This window comes from Mauremys mutica, chromosome 4 (genome assembly GCF_020497125.1).
Source record: "Mauremys mutica isolate MM-2020 ecotype Southern chromosome 4, ASM2049712v1, whole genome shotgun sequence".
NCBI classification, from domain to species: domain Eukaryota; kingdom Metazoa; phylum Chordata; order Testudines; family Geoemydidae; genus Mauremys; species Mauremys mutica.
This window is the reverse complement of record NC_059075.1, coordinates 95,084,193-95,104,904: the sequence shown is the minus strand read 5'-3', so window position 1 is coordinate 95,104,904 and position 20,712 is coordinate 95,084,193. Positions and strand designations below refer to the sequence as shown.

At 41.4% G+C, this 20,712-nt stretch overlaps 1 protein-coding gene across 4 annotated transcripts in view; it reads left to right on the top strand.

The window, feature by feature from the left end:
• The window catches only part of ARNTL (aryl hydrocarbon receptor nuclear translocator like), a 90,402-nt gene that overhangs the window by 23,554 nt on the left and 46,136 nt on the right, over nt 1-20,712 (top strand). For 3 of the 4 annotated variants that reach the window (XM_045012841.1, XM_045012840.1, XM_045012839.1), the window contains one exon: nt 19,832-19,971. The gene's annotated coding sequence lies outside the window, so the exon portion shown is untranslated. The remainder of the gene's footprint in view (nt 1-19,831; nt 19,972-20,712) is intronic. The other variant, XM_045012843.1, reaches the window with a different exon arrangement.

Sequence of the window (20,712 nt, the reverse complement as noted above, 5' to 3'; positions counted from 1 at the left end):
AGACTTAATTGGTATCACAGACTTGGTGGGATAAATCTTATCGTGGAACACTGATAGAGAAGGGAAGAACAGGCAAGAAAAAAGAGGAGATGCTGCATTATACATCAAGAATATATACACTTGTAAGACTCCGTGTTTGTGATGGAAGTCATGGGTTCTGTGACTTCTGCAGCAGCCTGGTGTGGCTGGCCTGGGAGCTGCCTGAGCAGCTTGGGCAGCCCCTGGGCCAGTTGCACTCACTGCTGCTGGGGCAGTCTTGGGCTCTCCCACCCCCTAGCAGCAGGAGTTTTGGGGGCTCAGGGCTGGGGATTGAGGTGCGGGGCAGTACTTACCTGCGGGGGGGCTCCCTGGAAGGACGACAGCAACTCCCCTTTCTCAGCTCCTAGCTCCATGTGCTACCTTTGCCCTCAGGCACCGCCCCCGCAGCTTCCATTGTCTTCAGTTCCCAGCCAATGGGAGCTGCAGAACTGGGGCTTGGGGTGGAGCAGAGGCACCATGTGGAGCTAGAAGCTGGGGTTGCCATTTCATAGGAGCTAGGTAGGGAGTCTGCCCCAGCCGCCCCCCCCCCCAATCCACCCACCAGCACCTGTGATGCCCCTGGGGCTGTGCCACCAGCACCCAGAGTGCCCCCCTGGGCTGTGCCCCCCTCCCCAGCCCCTGCCATCCCCCTGGGCCATGCGCCCCTGCCCAACACCCAGGCTGGCCCACACTCCCCTCAGCACCCGCCCTCCAGCACCCGTGGTGCCCCCCAGTACTGCAGCGCCCCCCTAGGCCACCTCCCCCAGCACCTGTGGCACCCCCAGGGGCCTCTCCCTTGAGCTGCCTCCCCCATTTTAGTATATAGTAAAAGTCATGGACGGGTCACAGGCCGTGAATTTTTGTTTACTGCCTGTGACCTGTCCATGACTTTTACTAAAAATACCTGTGACTAAAATGTAGCCTTAGTTATGAGGTCCAGAAGGAGGCAAGAGGCACGCTAGTTGAAAGTCTCTGGATAAAGATATAAAAGGGGTAAAAATAGAGGTGACATCATGGTGGGGGTCCATTATAGCCCACCAAATAAGGAAAAAGGAGGTGGGTGAGTCATTTCTAGAACAAACAGAAACACAAGACCTGGTAATGCAGGACTTTTACTTTTCAGCAGATGTCTGGGTAAATATAAGGCAAAACATAAAATTTCCAATAAATTTTTTAGAATTGATTCTGATCAATAGGGAGGACTTGGTTCTGAAAGAGGAAGGTAATTTGGGTGAAAGAGAGAATGAAATGATAATTTCATGATTCTAAGGAACGAAAGGTGCGAGCAGCAGAATAAGGCCAATAGACTTCAAAAAAATGGACTTTAGTAAACCCAGAAAACTGGTGTGTCTCATGGGAAGAAAATCTAAGGAAAAAGAGTTCAGGAGAGCTGGCAGTTTCTGAGAGACAATATTAAAGGTGCAACAGTTAACTATGTTGAAGTGAAGAAAATATAAGAAAACTGCAAGGGGCCAGTGTGACTCCATCGAGATTTCTTTCATGACCTGAAAGTCAAAAAGGAATACTACAAAAATTGGAAACATGGCTAGATCACTAAGGCTCAGTACAAAAGAATAGCACAAGCATGTAGGAACAAAATCAGAAAGGGTAAGGCACAAAATGAGTTACACCTAGCAAGGGACATAAAAGGTAATAAGGGGTTTCTTTAAATACATTTGGAGCAAGAGAAAGATAGGTAATAATTGGAGATATACCAATCTTCTAGAACTGGAAGGGACCTCGAAAGGTCATCGAGTCCAGCCCCCTGCCTTCACTAGCAGGACCAATTTTTGCCCCAGATCCCTAAGTGGCCCCCTCAAGGATTGAACTCACAATCCTGGGTTTAGCAGGCCAATGCTCAAACCACTGAGCTATCCCTAAAGGTGTTTGCCTTTTAGGGGAAGGAGAGCTTCAGGTCATTCATTATTAGAAGGCTGCGGTATTGAATGCCTATTTTACTTCCTTCTTCACTAAAAAAGGAAATTGTGACGAGATTCTTAACACAATTAATATTAACAATAAGAGGGAAAGAAGGCAAGCCAGAATGGGGAAAATAGGTTAAAGAATACTTAAATAAGTTGGATGTATTAAAGTCATCAGGGCCTAAGGTACTTCAGGAACTAGTTGAAGCAATCTCCGAACCATTAGCAATTATCTTTTAGAACTTATGATGGATGGGTGATGTCCCAGAGGAATGGAGAAGGGCAAACATAGTACCCATCTTTAAAAAGAGTAACAAAGAGGATCCAAGGAATTATCGACGAGTCAGCCTAACTTTGATACCTGGGAAAATACTGGAACATATTATTAAACAATCAGTTTGTAAGCACCTAGAGGATAATGGAGTTATAAGTAATAGCCAGCATGGATTTGTCAAGAACAAATCATGTCAAACCAACCTATTTTCCTTCTTTGATTGTAGAAAGAAGTGGATAGGCAGTAAGTTGTAGACATGCTATATCTTGATTTTAGGAAGGCTTTTGACATGATCCCTTCTGATATAAGCAAAGTAGGGAAATGTATTCGAGATGAAATTACTATAATATGGGTGCAAAACTGGTTGAAAGATCATACTCAAAGAGTAGTTATCAACAGTTTGTTGTGAAACTGGGAGGACGTTACTAGTGGGGTCCCGCAGGGTCTGTCCTGAGTCCAGTAATAGTCAATACTTTCATTAATGACTTGGATAATGGAGTGGAAAGTATGCTTGTAAAATTTGTGGATGCCACCAAACTGAGAAGGGTTGCAAGCACTTTGGAGACAGGATTAGAATTCAAAATGACCTTGACAAATTGGAGAATTTGTCTGAAATCAAGAAGATGAAGTTCAGTAAAGACAACTGCCAAGTACTGTACTTAGGAAGAAAAATCAAATGCACAACTACAAAATGAACAACTGGCTAGACCAGGGGTCTCAAACATGTGGCCTGTGGAGTTATTTGCTGTGGCCCGCCAAGCTCCCCATTCCCCCGACCCCTCCCTGAGTTATTTCATGCGGCTGCCAAGCTCCCCTCACCCACCGCCCCCTCCCCAGTGTGCCATGTCCACACTCCTCTGCCTACCTCCAGGCGTTTTCCACCACCAAACAGCTGTTTGGTGGCGCTTAGCGCTTTCCGGGAGGGGAGGTGCAGGGAGCCACGCGCCCAGGGGAGGAGGTGGAGAAAAAGCGGGGTAGGGGCGGGAATTTGGGGAAGAAGTTGGAATGGGGGCGGGGAAGGGGTGGGGCCTCATGGAATGAGTGGAGTGGGGGCAGGGGCAGCAGGGCGTGTGTGTGTCAGTGATGCGGCCCTCGAGCCAATGTACTAGTCCTCATGTGGCCCTCGTGGTCATTTGATTTTGAGATCCCTGAGCTAGACAGTTTTGCTGCTAAAAAAGATCTGGAGGGTTATCGGGGATCATAAATGTAATATCAGTCAGCAGTGAGATTCAGTCACGAAAAGGCTAAAATTATTCAGGGGTATATTACATGAAAGTTAGTTGTACCACTCTACTTGAAACTGGTGAGGCTTCAGCTGGAGTACTGTGTCCAGTTCTGGAAACCACAATCTGAGAAAGATATGGATAAATTGGAGAAAAGCCAGAGGAGAGCAACAAAAATGATAAAATATTTAGAAAAATGACCTCTGAGAAAAGTTTTTTTTTAAAAAACTGGGCATGTTGAGAAAAGAAGAGTGAGTGGGCACATGATATGTCATCACATATGTTACGGGCTGTTATAAAGAGGCCTGAGATCAGTTGTTTCCCATGTCCAGTGAAGGCAGGGTAAGAAGTAATGGGCTTAATCTGCAGCAAGAGAGATGTGTAGGTTAAATACTAGGAAAAGCTTGCAGGGGGCTGGGACTTGATGATCTCCCAAGGTCCCTCCCAGCCCTACACGTCTATGATTCTGTGATTAGTGATTGAGTATGCTTACTCCTTTCCCATTTGTGCTTGCATAAATATCCCTGTGTAAATTACTCCCCTATTAGCTGCACCTGTTTGCCTGCTGAGGTGTTTGCTGGTCAGGGAGTTCAGAACTATGCATTTACGGTGTGATTTTGAGCAAGTCACTTCACCTCTTCCTCAGTTTCTCTATTTGTAAAATGGGGAAATGCCTCACATACAGAATGTTGAAAATCTACTCACTAGTGTTTAAGTTGCTTTTGTGATTCTTGAATACATGGCACTTTGTAAGTGTAAAAGTAGTAATATTACTACATTCCTCAAACTTGTCTTGTATTTGTCTAATCCAGCCTCTGATGCAATCCATATCATCACTATCATGGCAGAGTCCAAAGAGAGATTGCCTCATTGCAAATTGAGCACCACCCGGATCAATCTCTGGCAAGGTGCTTAAGGTGGTCTGATTGTATATTCAGTTTGTCTGTCACTGGCACTCATATCGTGCCATCAAAGCTTTTGGCACCCATGTGATCACTGGCCAAGTAGTAGTAGCATTCGTTGGTACACATGCTTTGGAATTTGTTGGTGTCCCATTCTTATTTATTATATGTCCATACCAAGAAAGCCAGTGAAACCAAACCATGCTGATGGAGGTGGTTGCTGGTTTCAGCTTTGAATATCCTTGTTTCTGGTCTTGTCCTGCCACTTTATATGGAGCAGCTGATGGAGACAACAAGAATTGCAAATGTCAATATGGCTTTCTTCAGCCTTCTTCAGTACCTGCCTTTCACTTCCATGCAACAGAGCTGTAATCCCACTCTAGTGATCTATATGCAGCTCAGATCTAGTGATTCTTGTATTTTATTCAAAGAAAATTTCCCTTACAGGGTTTCAGGCATTTGATTAAAGTGGATGATTAAAGACAAAAAGTCCCAAAATTTAAGTTTGACGTTTTCTCTCTCTCAGATTTTGTTCTCTTGTGATGTTCTGGTTCCACTAGTTATTATTAATCATGTTTATTACAGAAGTGCCTAGGGACTAGATGAGACTGGGGCCCCATTGGGCTAGTCATCATACAAAGAGTAGAACACATTCCCGGCCCCAAAGAGTTTACAGTGTAAATAGACAAGACTGACACAGGAAAGAGAAAAGGGATGCGTACAAGAAAAATGAACAATGTGATGGCAGCAAATGTCACATTAGTCAATAATCATGTTTTTCCATTCGTAGGTAGGAAATCACATGCTTAATTTTTTGAATAGGTCACAATTTCATATCTATGTTATGTTTTGCATTAGTAATAATATATTCAATTTGTGAACACTTATGAGCCATAGGACAACTTTTCAACCCTTAGTCAAACTGCTCCAGAGGAAAATAGGGGAATAGTCATCCGAGTAACCAAGAAAATGTAAAAGTGCCATTCAACTTTCAGTTTTATTTTTGGGAATTTGATGTTTAGGACTCTAAAACTATAGGGTTTTTCTCATTATAGATGGAAAGGTAATCCAAATACTTATTTCTAATAAAGATGTAATATTTCACTTTAGAGTGTCTAGTCAAGAGACACAGGCCTGACTCCTACTAGTTTCATGTCATATGTTTGACACTATTGGAAAACACAGTATTTTCTCAGCTAGGAATGTCAAAAATGCTTAGTGAGCACTCAAGAAGTTACAAAATCTAGTTCTTGTTAATTTTATTTTGCTCCTTTCTTCTTTGAATATAAAGTTTCCTGTTTGCTATATTGAAGATCAGATGCTTAATAAAACATTTTTTTTTTGGTTGGGTGGAAGAGTAAGTGGTGCTGCACTGCAGGATAATGTTCAGCGTAGGAGAGAAAAGGAAAGTTAGACCTGTGAGCTCACTTTTTGACTAGTGTTTGCGTTGAATACATATAAAATTTAGAAAAGCTGGATAAGCACAAGTCCATGGGGCTGGATGCGCTGCATCCGAGGGCGCTAAAGGAATTAGTGGATGTGATTGCAGAGCCATTGGCCATTATCTTTGAAAACTCATGGCGATCAGGGAAGGTTCCGGATGACTGGAAAAAGGCTAATGTAGTGCACATTTTTAAAAAAGGGAAGAAGGAGGATCTGGGGAACTACAGGCCAGTCAGCCTCACCTCAGTCCCTGGAAAAATCATGGAGCAGGTCCTCAAAGAATCAATTCTGATGCACTTAGAGGAGAGGAAAGTGATCAGGAACAGTCAACATGGATTCACCAAGGGCAAGTCATGCCTGACTAACCTAATTGCCTTCTATGATGAGATAACTGGCTCTGTGGATGAGGGGAAAGCAGTGGCCGTGTTATTCCTTGACTTTGGCAAAGTTTGATACGGTCTCCCACAGTATTCTTGCCGGCAAGTTAAAGAAGTATGAGTTGGATGAATGGACTATAAGGTAGATAGAAAGCTGGCTGGATCGTCGAGCTCAACAAGTATTGATCAATGGCTCCATGTCTAGTTGGCAGCCGGTATGAAGCGGAGTGCCCCAAGGGGCAGTCCTGGGTTTGGTTTTGTTCAATATCTTCATTCATGATCTGGAGGATGGTGTGGACTGCACCCTCAGCAAGTTTGCAGATGACACTAAATTGGAAGGAGTGGTAGATATGCTGGAGGGTAGGGATAGGATACAGAGGGACCTAGACAAATTAGAGGATTGGGCCAAAATAAATCTGATGAGGTTCAACAAGGACAAGTGCAGAGTCCTGCACTTATGACAGAAAAATCCCATGCACTGCTACAGACTAGGGACCAAATGGCTAGGCAGCAGTTCTGCAGAAAAGGACCTAGAGGTTACAGTGGACAAGAAGCTGGATACAAATCAACAGTGTTCCCTTGTTGCCAAGAAGGCTAACGGCATTTTGGGCTGTATAAGTAGGGACATTGCCAGCAGATCGAGGGACGTGATCATTCCCCTCTATTCGGCATTGGTGAGGCCTCATCTGGAGTACTGTGTCCAGTTTTGGGCCCCACACTACAAGAAGGATGTGGAAAAATTGGAAAGAGTCCAGCGGGGGGCAACAATAATGATTAGAGGGCTGGAGCACATGACATATGAGGAGAGGCTGAGGGAACTGGGATTGTTTAGTCTGCAGAAGAGAAGAATAAAGAGGGATTTGATACACCTCTACCTTGATATAATGCTGTCCTTGGAAGCCAAAAAAATCTTACCGCGTTAAAGGTGAAACCGTATTATATCTAACTTGATTTGATCCACCGGAGTGCGCAGCCTCGCCCCCCCCCAGAGCGCTGCATTACCGCGTTATATCCGAATTCATGTTATATCGGGTGGCGTTATATCGGGGTAGAGGTGTAGCTGCTTTCAACTACCTGAATGGGGGTTCCAAAGAGGATGTATCTAGTCTGTTCTCAGTGGTACCAGATGACAGAACAAGGAGTAATGGTCTCAAGTTGCAGTTGGGGAGGTTTAGGTTGGGTATTAGGAAAAACTTTTTCTCTAGGAGGGTGGTGAAGCACTGGAATGAGTTACCTAGGGAGGTGGTGGAATCTCCTTCCTTAGAGGTTTTTAAGGTCAGGCTTGACGAAGCCCTGGCTGGGATAATTTAGTTGGGGATTGGTCCTGCTTTGAGCAGGGGTTTGAACTAGATAACCTCCTGCGGTCCCTTCCAACCCTGATATTCTAAGGATACGAGAAGTGTTTTTCCATTTGTTAATGTGTATACTGCACTCTGAAGATGTCAAGTGGTATATAAGTACTAAACATTTGGCTAAGAGTTGAAACTACTAATGACCATAATCATTCATAACCGAGTGAGACCCTGTCAATTTGATATCAACATTAGTTAAGAAAATATGCAACTTGCAGAAATAAGACACTTAAAACTCTTGTGCTAGTTTTATGTAAGAGCATGAACTGCCTCCTGGTACTCCCCAGCTCCATCAGGAGCAGACTTCACAGGTCATGGAACATTGGAAGAGAACAATAGGTTTGACAATTTGTCTGCCCTACTCATTTAATCAAATATAGATTTTTCTCTGTATTCCTCTCCACTGCTTTTATTTTTTCTCAAAATGTAAAACCACCTGTGCAGTAGTAGACACGTGATGATTTAGATATTATTCCAATCAACTTAGCATTTATCTGTACAAGAACCTTTCTTTTTGCTTTTATGGTTTTGTTCTGATTTTTGTCTGTGGAAGTTTTTTTTATAACAGTCAAGGATGTTTGCATGGTATAGAGATCTATTAAGTAAATGCACTAAATGTTCATAGTGCATGTATCATTATGCTCTCTGTATTAATAGCCATCTCAATTTGATATGTATGAATGAGGTCCTAGCAATTTTAAAATATTGTTTTCAATTCCAATGATGACTTAAAGGAACATCTTACATTTGCTATTTTAAAACAATTTAGCTTTGGAATCCTCCTCCCATAACCTTTCTGTCTATAACTTAAAATTTGCACCCAAATTTATCTTTAATAGATAAATGTCATGTGGCTGATGATTTGAAGACATCAGCCTTGGAGTATGTATGTGCTGATAAGTGGAACATGGCTCATCAGAAGTGCTCCAAGTCTGAGCTGCTGTCAGCTGTAGGCATTCCCCAGGAGGACAAAAGATGCCACTGCTGTAGAACCAATGCCTAAAGAGTGGGTGAGGAACCCTTGACTCAATTGCCCCAATCTAAACATGACCATTTTAAAATATTGGAAAGAAGGCAGCCACCCCACCAGAATCATTAGATAAAGTAGTACATTTGGAATGTCTAAAAGGAAAGCCTATTAATATTAATAGAAGGATCCAAGGAAAATTCCAGAGGGAATGGGTAGTGATGCAAAACAGTAGGAAGGGGGTTAATAAAGAGCACTATGTAGCAACCTCTGCTGAAACAGAGAAATCCAGGTAGTGTACCAAGTATGTGAAATACAGTAGAAATGTGTCAAGAGCCTTGCTTAAAACACTAGGGGGAAAGGTTGAGAAGGAGGAGATTTTTCTGTCTGTGCCACCGTGAATATGGTGTTGACTTCAAGTGATTTACCTACAGCACTTTTATAGCCAGTATATATGGAAACTGGCAAATCATGAAGGGCTACTTGCCTGATAAATAAGGAGAACACAATATCATTGTGTAACGTTCTTAGTTTTTGAGCAATAACTGATGCTATGTATGTTCGTCATTTGACCAAATAAGCCCAATGCCCCACTATATTTTCAAATTAAATCTTTAACAGAAGGACATTTCCCAGTACATCTGGATGCTGAAGAATGCTGAGGACGACAAAGAGAAACATAATAAAAGATTAGGCTTTTTTCTTAAATATCCTGACTTTTGGAATTAGCAGTCATTTGAAGTTTCTTCCAACAATTAAATATTGAGATTTTTTTCCTATCGTCTTTTGAGTATAATTAAGAGTATGCTTTTTAGCCTACTGTTTGAGAAAAGGAGAATATGATTAGCCTGTTGTTAACAATCACATCTATAACTGAATGAACTTTGTATTTAAATCCATTTAGTGTACATTTTAAAATACCAAAAATGGCCCTTCAAGTTTTTGATTATGAGCAGTGTTGAATATAATAAAATATTTGTTCTCTATGTTTACCTCATTTTAAGATAACTTATCCTCGAGGATTGATGGATCATAAAATGTAATGTATCTCTTTGTTTTTTTTTATTTAAAACAAACTAGGATGATATTGTAGAGGGTTTTTTGACCAGAGATCAGTTGGTGGTGAGGGTGTAGGAGCAGAACACTTTACTGAGGGCTTTTGACTCATATGAAGGAGTAGGAAGCTCTTTTAGACTTTGTGAAAGCTTTCGAACCTGCCTCCAGGAATTATCATCCAAATCAGAAAAGGAATCCACAACCATAAATATAAATGTCAAATTTTCAACTCTTCCAGATATGTCTTTAATTGAAATGAGATGGTGTTTGAGGAATAAAAGGGTAGAAATCTAGGATGTAGGGCCTCATTATATGTCACGTCTTCTTCCCCAGGTGCAATAGAATACTTTATTTGTTCACCTGTAGGCATAGGAGCAGGAATGCACACACATCACTTCTGGCAATAAGCTTTTATTTGTGGTAGAGTTGTGGATGTGTTTTAAATAGCCCAAACTGTTATAATCATATCAGCCTCTTTAATGGAAAATTTTGATCTATTACTTTTATTTCTGTACAGTTTTATATATAATGTAGGCTAATAAGAAATACAGAAATTCTGAATTTTGAAGAATTATACTCAACATAGCTAAAAAGGACTGATGGGAAACTTAAGAATCTCTGCAAAGATCCTTTGCCAGGAATAATGTATAAGCAGGAAAAAAAATTAGTCCTGCACTTTATAAAGAGGATGAAAAACAAATGTAATGTTGAATACCTTACGCAGCTAAGTAGGCAAATACATTTTTTTAAAAAAGCACATAGATACAACCTCTTCATAGAACAATATTTTAAAAAAAAAACAACCCTGCCAAATAAGTAGTACTAAATGGATACATACTGTAAACCAAGGCATATGTCAAAGAGGAGCAGAGGATATATACCTCTCTAATAAATATTGTAATACTGGACAAAAGTACTACAGTAAGACAGTTGTACAGTCCTCCTGAATAAGCCTAATATGGCATGAACTGCAAAAATCACAATTTTCTTACTTATCAAATTTCCATACATAACAGTGTCTAGCATTCGGTATGTTTGGCTCCATCATTTATTCCTCCATGTGAAAGGAAAGCCAAAACTCCTGTGCCAAATGAAGATCCATGACAATTAGCTGTGGCTTAAAGTTTCTGACTTTCAAAAAGATCTGGAGTCATTATAGAGGATAGATAAATGTATGTATCAACTTCATTTCCTTCAATTGATGAAGCATCTATTGTCATTAGATTACTCTATGGATTTGGTACGTAAGAAACCTATCTACTTTATCAAGATATAAATGAAATTTGTAAATATCTCTTCCATCCTCCACACAAAAGCTAGCAAGGTAAGCTAGGTTTTCCTCCTGGGATATGGATCTGTGATGACTGATAACATATAATGAGGGAATTTCATTTTCATAGAGCAAAACGCTCAGTGTTCAAAACTATCCTTGGTGAAGGAGCAGGGCTGGAAAATAAAGTAAGTGGCTGTGTTGTATCTAAATGTTGACTTACATAAAGTGTTCCCCTTTTTTAAAACTTGAGTGTTGTTCAAATCCACTAGAGTAAACGGTATAATATGGCCCAAAGACAGCAGATTTTCTACTTTTGGCAGCAGATCAGGAGCGACATGGCTCAGTATGTGCAAATCAGATGATTTATCAGAGCCAAGGCATTCTCACTTGCTAAGAGATTTGATCCAAAATCTGTTGAAGTATCCTGTTTATTTATCCAAAACTGGTTGAAGTAAATGGAAAAAGTTGACTTCAGTGGGCTTGGGATCAGACTTTTACTTACAGTAGAAATGCTGTGAATCAGATGTGCCCACACATTAGGACAGCTTTGCATCACTCTGTTAGCTACAAGGGATCCTTTAGGTAGCTCAGAGCTGCTGGAGCAGAATCCTGTGCCATCCCCCTCTCCTGTGGTTGGTACATAGGATGCAGTGTCAATTGATAAGGTGCTATTCAACATGAGTCTGGCCCACAGCATTTTAAAGAGTCTGCAATCCCTTAGTATATATTACCTGTTTATTTATTTATTTAATGTTGAGAGCCAAGTACTATTTCCCCTCCCACACATGAACAAAAAAAGAGTCTGTAGAAGGACTGAAGTAAGTGAATATTAAATCCAGAGTGCCAGCATAGATTTTACAATTCCTGTTAAAACTAGTCCCAGTTAACACCTGTGCCCCTAGTTAAATACAAAATATAACTATTAACATTGTCATACACTTACAGTTAGACATTATTGCTGTGCGAAATTTCAGGATGTCATGGTGAGTGAAATGTCTTCACCTTTCTTTTAAAGTAAAATTGATTTTTTTTGAAATTGAAAACACAAAATATCCAAGATCAAACCCAGTTGGTCTACTTTAAGCCAATTTTTAAAATATTCTTATATGTTTAACTAGTCCATACTGTGCAATTTTCAACTTCTGAGACATGAAGTATTACTGTGAAAAGAAAATGAAGAATTTCCCTGATAGATGCAGTTATTTGACTATTTTTGGTCCAGGCACTTTCTATAAACAAGATATATTTCTCATGGAAACCATACCACAAATTTATTCTGTAATTGTGAAAGAATGTTTTTATGTTATTACATGCTTGTGATTCACAACAAGGCTGAGTGAAGTTTTTTTTTAAATAAATAATTGTTGTATGATGGCAGTAGTTGAATCTTGCCCTAGGCATTGCTGAAGCTGGCAGTGCTTGCGTAAAGAGGTCTTGACTCCCAGATGGGTGCCTAGGCAGAGTTAGTTGACCTACTTTTGCTCTGACCTTGATTTGCTCAGTGAGGTGTTTGTGTACTTGTGATCAGCTTTGCTGCATGATTAAGCCAATCACGTGACAACTGGCACTTAAAAGGAAAACAAAACAAAACACAGATGAACAGTTAGGATTTGTTTTTTAGTGTCTGATTTGCCTCTTGAATTTCAGTGCAGCTAATAGGAATGAAGATAAAATACAAGAAAAATAATGAAGTGTTCAGATATAAAGAGAGACTGCAGAGAAAAGATGCATAATGTGGGGCAGTGACACCATGCTTTGGTTCTTTTCTACAAGGAAGTTTAATCAGGAAGTGGCCTATATGGCATTCTTTCAAGTAGGTCCTTGAAGTATCTTGGCAACAAGCTCAGGGTCATAATTGGAAGAATTTGGCTGTGTTTATGTCTGTGGGTGTTTATAGTGTGTTACAGTAGTGTAGTGTTGCATTATTTATAGAATTTTTTGTGCAGTTGAGCAATTAGCAGCTGGAGGCTGAAAAAAGTTACTAAATCTACCTTTTTACCAATTTTTTTAAAAAGCATTGTAATAAACAAGTAACTACTACAAGGCAGTTGAGATTTTATTACGGGAGATGTTGGTAATGCACTGATTGTGGGGTTGACAGTGTTTCCATTTTAAACCTCATTTCAAGGGATTTATAACATGGCTGTTTAAATTGACATAAGACTGAAATGTAAGACTGGTTTTCAGGACTGATGTGAGCATAGTTATACATTTTGTTATAAATCCATATAGTAAGGTTTTTTGTGGGGGGGGGGGGTTCTGTTTTTCATTTAATTACCCAGATCTTTTTAAATAGTTTGCTTTTAGGAACATTTTTAATCCTTCAGGTAGATGCTTTTGATTTTTATATATTTACAAATATTTTAGTAGCAGCAGAATTAAATGAACGTTTAATTGCTAGACTGATTGTTTATTATCATTGAGATATATAGAATTTTGAAATGAACTTCAGAATGTAGCTTTTTGTGTGAAAACTTACTCATGCAAAATAAAAACATGCTGTTCCTAAAACAATCTTTTGTTCCTAAGTACTGCAGGTCTTTTAAATTGGTTTATTTTAGATGCTATATGTGATGCTCAGAGTTATCTCAGGTTGGAGGATTGTGCCATAGATGCACAGTATTCAAGCAGCATAATGACCATCTGGCTGAGATGGTACTTCTAGCATTAGATGCTTAGCTGTTACCTAGAGAAGAGAGGCAAAGTAAAACATGGGAGAGTGATGAAGAGGCAGAGGTGAAGAGACTAATCCAGTGGTTTCCAAACTGTGGGTCGCGACCCAGAACTGGGTCATGGAATGGAAGGGACTGGGACACGGCAGCTCTGGTCAGCACCGCCGACTGGACTGTTGAAAGTCCCATCAGCGGTGCTGCCCAGCTAAGGCAGGCTAGTCCCTACCTGTTTCAACACCGCACTGTGCCCCGGAAGCAGCCAGCAGCAGGTCCAGCTCCTATGCGGGGGGGCACGGGGCTCCACATGTTGCCCCCACCCCAAGCACCAGCTCCGCGCTCCCATTGGCCTGCAATCAACTTTCCCTTCCAGGGCTCATACACATACATCACCCACTGAACCCCTAAAATATGCCCTGCAAATCAAATCTTTTTTTTTTTTTCATAAGATCTCTGACTTGCATTTGCTGAATTCCAGTTCTCTCGAGTACTTTTTTCTTGGTTACGTGATATTTTCAAAATCCTTCTATAACAGCATTCTTCTTTATTATTGCTTGTTTGAATGTCTGTGTTTTACAGCCATAATTTAACACAGACCCAATGCATGTTTTTAAGAGTTGGAATTTAGTCTTCAGATTTATGTCCCTTCTCATCAGATGTTTATTCGCTCTTGCTATTCTGGTGCTGACTTCAGCATCTGAGCTTTCATCTTCTGTGATGATGCTTCCTTAAGTAGCAATAATTTCTCATTTGCTGTCCAGCTGGGTTGTATCAGCATTCAGATATGCTTAAATCTGGTAAATGAGCAGTTCACAAAGTTTTGCAGTAAGACATCATATCCAAAACCTCATTAACATGAGTCCGTACAACCACAAAGTGTAGAACCAATAAATATGTTACAGCAAAGGCGGATAGAGAATGAGGGCAGCGCAGGGGTGGAGTAGAGTTGTGGCTGTGGTCAAAGCTGGGCTGGGGGCAGAGCAGGGGGTGGAGTGGAGCTGCGGCTGGTGTCGGAGCTGAGCTGGGGGCAGAGCAGCAGGCAGAGTGGAGCTGGGGCTGGGAGTGAAGGTGGTTTGTGGGCTGAGTGGAGCTGCATCTGGGGCCGGAGCTGGGCTGGGGTCAGAGCAGGGCTGGGTGGCGCTTCCTCCCTGCCCCCTGTGGGGGCTGGCCTGGGCCCTGCTGCACGCCCCCTTGGGCATTCCTCTGGGGCCCCCCTTAGGGAGTGCACCCCACAGTTTGGGGACCACTGTGTTACAGTATAACCGAACCTATGTTTGCAGATTACATCAGTACTAAACAGTCATTTTTTTAGTGATGCACTCTGCAGGTGGAAAATCTCACTTAGACTAACAGGGCCAACCAGAACTATATGATTATTAAAACTCCTGATATTAATATTTCTAATTTTGAGATAAAGCTGCAGAACATGATGCTGAAGCCCACCAGAGTCAGTCATAAGGTTTCATGTTGTTGTTCAGACTTGTACTGCCTGCAGAACTATACAAACCTTCATTTATGTATAAACAAGCCTTCTAAGTTTTAATCGTGCCAGAATAATTAAAGAAGCCATTTATGAAGAAGTTTGCTTCTTTCAGTCTTTGCCAGAGACAAGTTAATAAACTATCAGGACTGCTTTAAAGCAATAGTTTTGTGTAATGATGGCAAAAAGTTGTGCTATAGTGAAAACATCCTCTTCCCTGTATGAACGTTTTGTCATCATTTTTCTCATAACTTTATTCTGCTAAAAGCATTCTCAGTCCTTCATGATGGATGTATGGTGCATCTCATAACTGGCTGTTTCCTACTTTTTTTATTTTCTTCCATCAATCTGCCATACCGCCAGTTCAGTTTCTGTAATTTTTTCTCCTTTGTTCTTTAGCAATTGGCATTGTTACTGGATTATAAAAGATATGTTTGCCTGGCACGAAAATATGCTATTAAGATTTGACTGTCCGTAGTATGAAACTCTGGAACGGTTTGAATTGTCAGTGGATGCTTTTTGTCTAGAAGTGAGGAGAAACGATGTTAATGTGTTGTATGCTATTTGCTAACTTGCCGAGTTAGTGTTGTTTTGGTGTAAGTAGTTTTGAAAAGTTTAGAATGTTTGATAACTGACACAACTTCATTTATAAAGTTTGAGAATCTTACTGTTTTATCTGAGGGTGAAACGGAACTTTGCAAATTTAATCCCAGATGCTGCAGTCATAGGGGCCTTATTGCTGGATCAGAGCCTTATTTTGTAGACCACTCCCTAACCAGTACTCAGTATTTCTTTTCAGTATGGTTGTAATTTCTGTTCATCATGCCTTTTTTAAAACAAGTCATGTAATTAAGAATATTATGGCAAGATTTTAGCATATGAATATCAAAATATATCCCTGCATTATTTATTTGAGATTAAGGGCCCAAATCAGCCTTTCTGTATGTGGTGAGGGTGGAAGAAGGGGCAGCCAGGAATTAGAGGGCTCAGTTCATCATTGCATCTTGTGTAGCATTTACATGAGTGAACAGTTAGTGCAAAGTGAATCATAGAATCATAGAATCTCAGGGTTGGAAGGGACCTCAGGAGGTCATCTAGTCCAACCCCCTGCTCAAAGCAGGACCAAACCCAACTAAATCATCCCAGCCAGGGCTTTGTCAAGCCTGACCTTAAAAACCTCTAAGGAAGGAGATTCCACTACCTCCCTAGGTAACCCATTCCAGTGCTTCACCACCCTACTAGTGAAAAAGTTTTTCCTAATATCCAACCTAAACCTCCCCCTCTGCAACTTGAGACCATTACTCCTTGTTCTGTCATCTTCTACCACTGAGAACAGTCTAGATCCATCCTCTTTGGAACCCCCTTTCAGGTAGTTGAAAGCAGCTATCAAATCCCCCCTCATTCTTCTCTTCTGCAGACTAAACAATCCCAGTTCCCTCAGCCTCTCCTCATAAGTCATGTGCTCCAGCCCCCTAATCATTTTTGTTGCCCTCCGCTGGACTCTCTCCAATTTATCCACATCCTTCTTGTAGTGTGGGGCCCAAAACTGGACACAGTACTCCAAATGAGGCCTCACCAGTGCTGAGTAGAGGGGGATGATCACATCCCTTGATCTGCTGGAAATGCCCCTACTTATACAACCCAAAATGCCATTAGCCTTCTTGGCAACAAGGGCACACTGTTGACTCATATTCAGCTTTTCGTCCACCGTAACCCCTAGGTCCTTTTCTGCAGAACTGCTACCCAGCCATTCGGTCCCTAGTCTGTAGCAGTGCATGGGATTCTTCCGTCCTAAGTGCAGGACTCTGCACTTGTCCTTGTTGAACCTCATCATATTTCTTTTGGCCCAATCCTCTAATTTGTCTAGGTCCCTCTGTATCCTATCCCTACCCTCCAGCGTATCAACCACTCCTCCCAGTTTAGTGTCATCTGCAAACTTGCTAAGGGTGCAGTCCACACCATCCTCCAGATCGTTAATGAAGATATTGAACAAAACTGGCCCCAGCACCGACCCTTGGGGCACTCCACTTGATACCGGCTGCCATCTAGACATGGAACCATTGATCACTACCCGTTGAGCCCGACCATCTAGCCAGTTTTCTATCCACCTTACCGTCCATTCATCCAGCCCAGACTTCTTTAACTTGCTGGCAAGAATACTGTGGGAGACTGTATCAAAAGCTTTGCTAAAATCCAGAAATAGTACATCCACTGCTTTCCCCTCATCCACAGAGCCGGTTATCTCGTCATAGAAGGCAATTAGGTTAGTCAGGCATGACTTGCCCTTGGTGAATCCATGCTGACTGTTCCTGATCACTTTCCCCTCCTTTAAGTGGTTCAGGATTGATTCCTTGAGGACCTGTTCCATGATTTTTCCAGGGACTGAGGTGAGACTGACTGGCCTGTAGTTCCCTGGATCTTCCTTCTTCCCTTTTTTAAAGATGGGCACTACATTAGCTTTTTTCCAGTCATCCGGGACCTCCCCCGATCGCCATGATTTTTCAAAGATAATGGCCAATGGCTCTGCAATCTCATCGGCCAACTCCTTTAGCACCCTCGGATGCAGCGCATCCGGCCCCATGGACTTGTGCTCGTCCAGCTTTCCTAAATAGCCCCGAACTACTTCTTTCTCCACAGAGAGCTGGTCACCTCCTCCCCATACCGTGCTGCAGAGTGCAGCAGTCTGGGAGCTGACCTTGTCTGTGAAGACAGAGGCAAAAAAAGCATTGAGTACACTAGCTTTCTCCACATCCTCTGTCACTAGGTTCCCTCCCTCATTCAGCAAGGGGCCCACACTTTCCTTGACTTTCTTCCTGTTGCTAACATACCTAAAGAAACCCTTCTTGTTACTCCTAACATCTCCGGCTAGCTGCAACTCCAAGTGTGATTTGGCCTTCCTGATTTCACACCTGCATGCCTGAACAATACTTTTATACTCCTCCCTGGTTATTTGTCCAATCTTCCACTTCTTGTAAGCTGTTCTTTTGTGTTTAAGACGAGCAAGGATTTCACTGTTAAGCCAAGCTGGTCGCCTGCCATATTTACTTCTCTTCCTACACATCGGGATGGTTTGTTCCTGCAACCTCAATAAGGTTTCTTTGAAATACAGCCAGCTTTCCTCGACTCCTTTCCCCGTCATGTTATTCTCCCAGGGGACCTTGCCCATCAGTTCCCTGAGGGAGTCAAAGTCTGCTTTTCTGAAGTCCAGGGTCTCTGTTCTACTGCTTTCCCTTTTTCCTTGTGTCAGGATCCTGAACTCGACCATCTCATGGTCACTGCCCCCCAGGTTCCCATCCACTATTGCTTCCTCTACTATTTCTTCCCTGTTTGTGAGCAGCAGGTCAAGAAGAGCTTTTCCCCTAGTTGGTTCCTCCAGCACTTGCACCAGGAAATTGTCCCCTACACTTTCCAGAAACTTCCTAGATTGTCTGTGCACTGCTGTATTGCTCTCCCAGCAGATATCGGGGTGATTAAAGTCACCCATGAGAACCAGGGCCTGTGATCTAGCAACTTCTGTTAGTTGCTGGAAGAAAGCCTCGTCCACCTCATCCCCCTGGTCCGGTGGTCTGTAGCAGACTCCCACCACGACATTACCCTTGTTGTTCATACTTCTAAATTTAATCCAGAGACACTCAGGTTTTTCTGCAGTTTCATACTGGAGCTCTGAGCAGTCATACTGCTCTCTTACATACAACGCAGCTCCCCCACCTTTTCTGCCCTGCCTATCCTTCCTGAACAGTTTATATCCATCCATGACAGTACTCCAATCATGTGAGTTATCCCACCAAGTCTCTGTTATTCCAATTACATCATAATTCCCTGACTGTGCCAGGACTTCTAGTTCTCCCTGCTTGTTCCCCATTCTGATTTGGTAGTGTGTTACACTCACTGTGCATTGATGTGATAATTGCACCCGGTACAGGGTCCAAAGAGTTTCCTGTTAGTCATGCCATCAAAATGGTGCAGGACTTGTCCCCAACCAGCCTAGAGCAGGCATGGAACATAGCTCTCCTAACCAGTAGCTATCCCAAAAGATGCCAGGGAAATTCCTATGGATGTTTGGAGGGCTCTGTGCTCTTACCCCAAGCTTCCTCATCCCTAACTAAGCATGACTCTAATAAAAGCCTTGCTCCCATTTATTTCCTATTTCTGCTTGGACCAGCAGTTCCTCCCCTCCATATCCAGTTGTTTGACAGCACAGAGCAGGTTTCCATTTAGAAATAACATGGTCAAATTCAGTATTTTATGTGGAGAAATTTCAGTGAGTTAATCATGTTTTCCTAGTATTAAAAAAATAGTTGGTTTCCCAGTTGGTTTAACAATTTCTGTGTTGAAGATACAAGTAAACAAATGGGAACATAGTGACACTAAGTAGAAACCAAGTGCTCTCAAATGCCCAACATAAAACTGATGTCTTTTCACTTATAGTGATCTCAGATGTTGTCATAACACTAGGCAAATTTCTGCCAAAAAATTGGTAGAAGTGTGTTTAAGTTGATATGTCCATTTGAAACCCATTTCTTTGGATTTATTTTTGATTGCTTGTCTCCTTTAGCTGTGCTCCTGCTTTTAATTCAGCCACTAATATCACTGTATCTATTCAAAGTATATTGTAAGGTGCTCTGTGCAGGAACATTATTTGTTGTGAGGTGCCAGGTACTCCTGTTGTGCTATATAATTAACAGAAATTTTGTGATTGATCAAGGAGAATTAAAATGTAGCTGTCTTGAGCAGCAATTTTTTGTTTTGTTTTGTTTTATTTCACACTAACACCTCCCAGGACATGTTTATCAAACTTAATTTTAAAAGGGGTTGGTTGGACAAACCAGACATATTTTAAAAGTGATATGGCTTTTTTGTTTTCTTCCCATTCAGGTTTTTGAAAGAGCTTGACTAACAAACTGCAGAGCATGAAAGAAGTTTTAAGGTGATTGCTGAGGCAGAATCAGCTAGCAGATTGAGTGCAGGCCTTTTCTTCTAGGTTGGAGCTAGGCTTCCAGAAAGTAAGTTCTAAGGTAAGAACTGTCCATTGTTATTTAGTTGCTGCTGATGTGTAGTTACTTTGGGTATCTAATATTTTATTACGTACAGTATTCTGGCAGTGTTCCTTGCAAAATATAATTAAGTGGGTTATTTGGTCTATAGTACTCTAAAACATTATTAAGGCTAATTGATTTCTTTTGCACCTCTGCTTAGTCTTTTTAAGCCATCTCAGAGTTTTTTGTTTGTTTTGTTGGTTCTCTTTCCACTCCATTTTTTTTTACTACCTTACACCTTTATGTTTTTCCGTAGTCCCCTCTCTAGTACCTTTTATCCAGTTCACCCATCCTCCACCACATCTTCTGCCTTGTTTCTTTTTCCTCAGACAGCTGTTATGGTGCTTTGATCTGTTTTTTAAGCCTGCCCCCTCTTCTAGGTATTCCACACTTATTACTTATGTGTTGTACTTAACAGATTACAGTTAACAATGTAGTGTAAGACAGCATTTTAAGAAATTGATCATGTTATATTACTTAGTCTGCAGCACATCCTGGCAGCAGTATGAAACATTGCTTGACTTTAAATCATACAACTTTTAGAGAAAACAGTCTTAGTTATATACTATTAAATATTTATCATATGTGTTGTTGGACACTGTTTACTAAAATACATTTAATTTCTCTTCAAAATTTCATAAGTGTACTGGTTTTATAATGAACAACAATTATGTAAATTCATCTCTAGCAAATTCTCTTAACTTTGTTTTTTTGGGGGGA